This window comes from Halyomorpha halys, unplaced genomic scaffold, assembly GCF_000696795.3.
Source record: "Halyomorpha halys isolate HHAL.00 unplaced genomic scaffold, Hhal_1.1 Scaffold32.1, whole genome shotgun sequence".
Taxonomy (NCBI): domain Eukaryota; kingdom Metazoa; phylum Arthropoda; class Insecta; order Hemiptera; family Pentatomidae; genus Halyomorpha; species Halyomorpha halys.
The window spans coordinates 1,143,346-1,151,307 of NW_027104903.1; positions in this window are offsets into that span (position 1 = coordinate 1,143,346).

The following is a 7,962-nucleotide window of genomic DNA, read 5'->3' on the forward strand; positions in this document are numbered from 1 at the left end:
TAATTAAAATTCAACTATTTTTTTAATATAAAAAAATGGAAGGACCATCATCATTCCATTGAAGATGGTCCAGGTCAAACAAAAACTAAAATAGTAATAACTATTTTAATAGAGTTATTAATAATAATATTTATTATCACATTTATTATTACACACGAATAATCAGCGAGCGATCTGCCAGTATTTTTTTTATGTCTTTAACAGAACAATTTTTCAAAAATGTCTATTTTTTTTATATTACCTAAGACTGGTAATCATTTTCCCTAACTATATTTAATAATATTAGAATACAGATTCATAATGAGGGCATTAAGACAGAAATTTCTTCATTAACGAGTGCAACATTCTTTTGTGATAGTTGAATATATTAATATCATTATTAAAACAATTATATTACTATAGTTTTTCGGTATTAACATTTTTTTATCCTGCTTCAAAATGGCTGAAAATGTGAAAAAAAAAATTGTGTTTTGAGATTCAATAATTTATTGTGATAATTTTTAGGAAAATTATAAATAATATTTACAAATATTATGATTCATTTCCACTTTTTAGAAATGAAATTGTTAAAATTAATTGAAATTTGACTATTTTTTTTAAAGACTAGGGGCGTGCCTCCCCTCGCGACCAGAACCCCCATTTTAAAATTTATACAACTGTATAATTCAATATTGTGTAACAAAGAAAAAAATAAAAATACGAAAGTATCTTCCCCAATATTTAAATATGTACTTCAATTTATTAAATCTTATAAGTAAATTAAAATATTACATTGTGATTACTAAAATTTTTTTATACAATATAGAGAAAAAGTTAATGAATTGTTTTTTGTTTTATTATTCTTTTGCTATTGGTACTGGTCTAAACAATTAACAATAAACTTCCCCTACAATATTTAGTCAAACTCAATATTTTTCTTTCTTTCTTTTGTTATAAATTTCAAAATTGAAGTTTAGTTTTAAGATGAAATATTCCCAATTTTTACTTCATTTGACAATATTCTTTTAAAAATAATATAATAAATAAATTCTAAATGTTATCTCAAGTAAACAGGGTAATAAAATTTGTTGTTTACAGGTCAAAGTCCAGGGGATGCCCTGACGTCATGGATGACTCATCCAAGGGTTGTTTGTTCATGCTATCTTTGCACTGCCCAGGTCAGAATCACTGCAGTAAATTGTTATCTCCCCATAATGCTATCTTGTTTCACCGACTTATGCATGTAATTGTCTAGGGATCGTTTTGAATTCTGCCTTTCTAAAAGATATTTAGATAGTTGTAGATAGTACAAAGGCGCTAGAAAGTTTGTCAGAAGCAACTTGACAGTTGTTATTTTTCTTTTATGGTTACAATTTTTTTTTCTTTTATGGTTACAATTTTTTTTTCTTTTATGGTTATAAAATAATATTTTTAAGTTTTGTAGTCGTGTAAGAAGAGTTATCTAAGTGGCATGTTTGCGAAGAAGGATTTTTCTGTTATCTACCGATTCTTGTATCGAATCTGCGTTTCAACGCTTTTAATTTTGTGACGTTATTGATAATTAATGGTTAATTAATCCTGCTGAGGTACTTCGGTAAAGCTCTAGTATTCCTCACAACCTATCTTACAGACAACTAAATTCCCTATACTATGAGAATGCTCCAAGATTCTTTTTTTTTTTCTTCATAACCCCTATTTATGATTTTCATTGATAGTTTTTAGCATGAATATATATTCCGGTCCTGCACTGTTTCCTTCTTCTGTAGTGGCCTACATTTTAAGGAGTTTTTGACTGTAGTTGGTGTTCTTCGAATTTTATAATGTGCTGGGGCACACATTAGTTATGAAATTTACACTAAACCTAAAAAAACTTATTACCTAAATTCGTGCGCGGGCACGTTGTTTCTGAGTTATAATCAGGTTCGTAGCCAACGCACCGGAGGGGGCGCTGGTGTAAGGGTCCTGAACAGTGAATTTCTTTGGTGCTGTAGAGAGTCGAAAAACGTTATGTGCCTGCGTTGGATGAACTCAGGGACAGTGGGTAGTTCGAAGAGCTCGTGTTGATGATCTGTCTTCATCTTCTTCAGCGATGTTGGCCGCACAATCTTCCACAACACTGTATCCTGGAAGCGTTGTTGATGGCGCTGTGTCCCTCTCTGAGGTGGGTGAAGAGTGGAGCACCCACGATTTTAATGATGGTTATTACATTTTGGCATTGAATAATTGAAAATTATTACGAGAAAGAGCGGGGATTAAATTCAACTGAAAGTATTGCTAGTATTAAGCTTTAAATTTTTATAGATCAACATATCTTCTAGTCCTCAAAGAACTAACCCGATAACTGTAGCTGTGAAATAATGCAATTCAGAGCATGGTTTTTATTTGTTGAAAAAGTGTGATATATTGGTTCATTGATAGGCCTCAGTGACTGATTGTGTTAAACAGTTTTTTATTTTATTTTAAAATAATTATATGCTGTTTATTGTCGATCGTATTTCAATATGAGGAGAATTTATTTACTTTATTTACATGTTCTCTGTCTGGTTTTGAAATGAAATGAAAAATACTTTATGATTCTAGGAACAGGTCCCTTTAGAACAAGTATGAGGTAATTTTAATTTTACAATATATAATGGCCAAAAATAGTGTAACCACTCTTAATTATAACTTATATTATAATTCAATATAAATAATTTTATATACAGAGATAAAAAACTAACTGACTGAATAAAAAACTACTAAATAAAACAAACCAAAAAGGTAGTTACATCTATGCTATTATAGCATAGAATTAGATTGGTGAAGTAATAGTTAATTAAATGTAAGGGTTGTACATGACTTATGTATGTTAGAGGGAATCGAGTTTGGATTTTCTTGCATATTTCATTTCTATCTACTTAATTTATTGTTGTATATGATTCCAAGGTTGTTTATTATTTTATTTTTATTTGAATTAAGGTTGTTATTTTGTTTTGCTTTCAGTCCTATATTACAAATAAATAAGTTTTTCCGAGAATCTTCTCCTCATACAAAAATAATTATAATAATTAAAAGTAAAAATAATTAGGTACTCTGTATTCTGTAGTTTAGATTGTATTAATTTCTTCAATATAGTGTAAGAAGACAAAAAAAAATTAAGTCTTTATCCTTGTAAAACAAATTATAATTTGTATCCCAACAATTTTAACATTCCAACTTGTAAAATAAAATATTACACGGTGATCACTAACAACTTTTTTATATAATAGAGATATTAAACAATTATTAAATAAAGTAACATTAAATAAACATAATAAATTTAAATTTCGATATTACAACATATCGATAAGAGCCTGTAAACTTATTTTTTTTTTTTATTGGAGAAGTTTGTCGGGGGGTGCGGTTAGCAAAGAACAACATAAATAAACAAAACCATATTTATTTATTTTATGCCGACGTTTCGACCTGAATTTCAGGTCTTCATCAGGGCTATTAGCCAGAAGAGATAACAACATTTAGAGAAACATAAAATTGAAAAGGAATAATATACAAACAAATTTGGAATTATACAAAATATTGAAATGAATCATGATAAAAAATTTATAACTGATAATTGAATAGTAAAAAAAATTAAGTTGATTGATAATCGTGGAATTAGATGGTAGTAGATTGAAAACAGTGAAAAATGAAATATAATATCATGTAGGTAACAAGATATGTATAATATAAGATATGCAAGTAGTGTCTAAAAAACTGAAAAAATAAATAAATAAATTGAATCTACTAATTGAACAATATGACAGACAATGAAAAATGGTGAGTGGCTTATATCTGAATTATATATATACACAATAGGAAAAAGGTAGAATATGGAGAATGGGAAAAAAATAATGTAAGAAACATGAGAACGAGAAAGGAGACTCACAGAAATGTCGGCATAAAATAAATAAATATGGTTTTGTTTATTTATGTTGTTCTTTGCTGACCCTCCGACAAACTTCTCCAATCATTAATCTACGGTCAACTATCTACACCTTATTTTTTTTAATTATTAAGAAAGATATCTTTATAGTTTAACATAAAAAATTATTCTTCCCCTGTAACACAAAAATGTTGGTATGCTGTGTTGTGGATTTCCCAAACTACCTTTAGATCTTTGCCGCCCTGGACTTTACTGTAATATAGGAAATGGACTCAAGAATTTTTTAGTCATAAGTGGTTATTGCCGGCAAACAGAAAGTGCGCAATGTGTAGTTGGATTTACCTTCTACCAAGTGTGGTCAATTGTGTTCCTAATTACCGGTAAACTTTTGTTGAGTATGAAATGTTAAAACACAAAATAACATCTGGGACATCCACACGTCTAATGCGTTTAAAGGAAATCGTTTGCAAAAAAATGTGGTTTACTTTGAGGAAGGGACTTTTCCAATGGATTCCGTCGAGGAACTAGGTCTCATAACATCAATTTCGTGGTGCGGAAAAAATAAATTTCTTTGTAACAGTACGAAATACAAAGAAAAAGATATTCCAATCAACAACTAGAAGTTATAAAGTTATAAATAGATGATAATGTCAATATAATTTTTAAATTTATTATTTAGTATGAAATTTCATATTTCTGAAACCGTGACTGTTGAAACAAGCAAATAAACAAGACCATAAATCATGTTATGAACTCAGTAGTTTTTTTAGCGTCTTAAATCAGGAATGAAGACGCATAGAAATCAGGACTAACAAAGTATAATAAATAACTATATAATAAATAAGATTCAAAATATAAATTCACTTTTATACCCTCAATATATTTGAGAATAATGCTTCGTGACGAATCATAATCACAATAATTTGGAAAAAAAAAATTGAAATAACTTCAAAACTTTAGGTTTTATTTCTAGTTTTAAATTTTAAAATATTTTCAAAATGAACAGTCTTGAGATTGTGAATAATTGTTATTCAAGGTTCTATAAACTAGTTTAATAAAGGGATATAGACTCTCCATCGTAAACATATACTCTCTTGCACTACAGTATACTTTTTTTAATATCCCACTACTGTATGTTAAACAGATTTGCTACTCCATCTTGACAAGAGACTTACTTTGAGTTTTTTGTAATAAATGTGAATCCCCATACATTTAGTACAAAAACCTCTCATTATAACCTGAACATTTTGGGCATACGGAATAGAGCTTTGGGGCCCCACTAAACCACCAAATTCCCCCCGTATCCAATCCTTCCAATCCAAACTCCTTGATGCTCCTTATTATGTCACAAATACGCTCATCCATAAAGACCTCAACATCCCATTCATTGCAGATTTGGTCCGAAATAGATATACAGCTTTTGTTTTTTTCGTTTTACAATCAATTATAACTTCTTAATGATTGGAGAAGTTTTTCGGGGGGTGCGGTCAGCAAAGAACAACATAAATAAACAAAACCATATTTATTTATTTTATGCCGACGTTTCGACCTGAGTTTCAGGTCTTCATCAGGCGTTATGGCGTAGAAGGTAGGCCTACAACTTATAACTTCTGGTTGTTGATTGGGATGTCTTTTATTATTTAGTTTCGAATCCAGATCTCTTTGGACAATAGGTTATCTAATTTTCCTTAATAATTTAAGAAATATTTTAATTTTCCCAAATAAGTTATAAAATAGTTTAATTTCGCGAATATTTTACAAAACATTTTAATTTTTCCAAACCATTTTAATTTAAACTTGTACAACATGCTGCAAACATTAACACTAATATTTACTATAACTCCTATCTGGTAGTCGTAAAAATGAATCGAAGAAGGAGGGAGAAAAAAATTGAAAATCCAAAACTTATCTACTATATTAAACTATATTTTTAATTTTCCTAAATGACTTATGAAGTATTTGAATTTTTCCGACTATTTTATGAAATATTTTAATTTTTCGAACACATTTTGATTTCAACTTGTCCCATACCCGTAGCAAATATTACTATTAATAATATTCTTTCAACATTACACCGATAAAATCCCAATTTATCAACTTCAAAGGTGTTGATTTTAAATTTAAAGGATACAGGAGGAATTTGATGGTTTAGTGGAGCCCCAAATCTCTATTCCGTATGCCCAAAATGTTCAGGTTATAATGAGAGGTTTTTGTACTAAATGTATGGGGATTCACATTTATTACAAAAAACTCAAAGTAAGTCTCTTGTCAAGATGGAGTAGCAAATCTGTTTAACATACAGTAGTGGGATATTAAAAAAAGTATACTGTAGGGCAAGAGAGTATATGTTTACGATGGAGAGTCTATATCCCTTTATTAAACTAGTTTATAGAACCTTGAATAACAATTATTCACAATCTCAAGACCGATCATTTTGAAAATATTTCAAAATTTAAAACTAGAAATAAAACCTAAAGTTTTGAAATTATTTCAATTTTTTTTTCCAAATTATTGTGATTATGATTCGTCACGAAGCATTATTCTCAAACAAATTGAGGGTATAAAAGAGAATTTATATTATGAATCTTAATTATTTATTATACTTTCTTAGTCCTGATTTCTATGCGTCCTCATTCCTGAAGACGCTAAAAAAACTACTGAGTTCGTAACATGATTTATGGTCTTGTTTATTTGCTTGTTTCAACAGTCACGGTTTCAGAAATATGAAATTTCATTGAAATATAACACCAACAAGGGTTCAATATTCTGTCTCACAGTAATATGGAATCAACTCAACATAACCATATGGCAATATTGAGATTTGTAATAAACGTAATTAAGTTATCATAGTATTGGTTATGAGTTATACACATTGGTATGTTTCGTCATATGTAAAAATTTTAGTTTTCTATCAATAATTGTTATTTTTTAGGTATTAATTATTTTTACTAAACAGATAAGCATTTTACTACTATTTGAATTTTTACTATTAGATCTCCTACTAAAATTTCAACTTATAAAGTCAATTATAACGGAAATTTATTATTTGCGCGTGCTCTTATTGTGTGTATATTAAATTATCTTATAATTAATGAGGTGTAGATAGTTGACCGTAGATTAATGATTGGAGATGGTCTGGGGGTGCGGTCAGCAAAGAAAAACTTAAATAAACAAAAAATTCCGTTATAATTGACTTTATAAGTTGAAATTTCAGTAGGAGATCTAATAGTAAAAATTCAAATAGTAGCAAAAAGCTTATCCGTTTAGTAAAAATAAATAATAACTAAAAATTACAAGCGTAAATCGTAGAAAAAAATAAAAATTATTTATAGAAAACTAAAATTTTTACATATGGAGGTAACATCCTAATGTGTATAACTTATAAACGTCGGCGTGATTAAATATTGTTTAGTTTTTGTTCGCTGAATATCTTATAATTAGTTGTTAAGAGAAAATATGTTGTGGTTCGCCTTTCATACAACTAACTTACAAACTCTTCTTAAGTTCTCAACTTTTGCGTAGCCTGTTCATGTTGAAGTTATCGCTATTTTTGTGATTTTCAAAAAACAAAAAAAATAATACAAATACCAGAGAAGGCGAACATTATGAAAAAACTTTTTATTTTTCTTGCGATAATAATTCAAATGTTAGTGGTGTTCCTCAAGGGAGGTGTTCTGCAAGGTAGTATCCTTGGTCCCATCCTCTACACCGTCTATACAGCTGACATTCCAACCAATCCTAATACTATCCATGTGTTCTCGCTGTTAATAATAACCAATTAATTGTATTCCAAAATCTCCAATCCCATATCACAGCCCTCGAAGATTAGTGTCGTAATTGGAGGGTTAAGATAAATACCAACAAATCCCATCAAATCACCTTTACCCTTCGTCGTAAATCTACTGACTGTCCTACAATTTCATTTAATGATGTAACTCTTACCCCTGTCGAACAGACCCACTACCTTGGACTACATTTGGACCAACGATTAACCTGGGATCCTCACACCAGACTGAAAAGACAGGAAACTATACGTCGATTTCGACTATTACAGCACTTACTAGACAAACGGTCTAAACTTC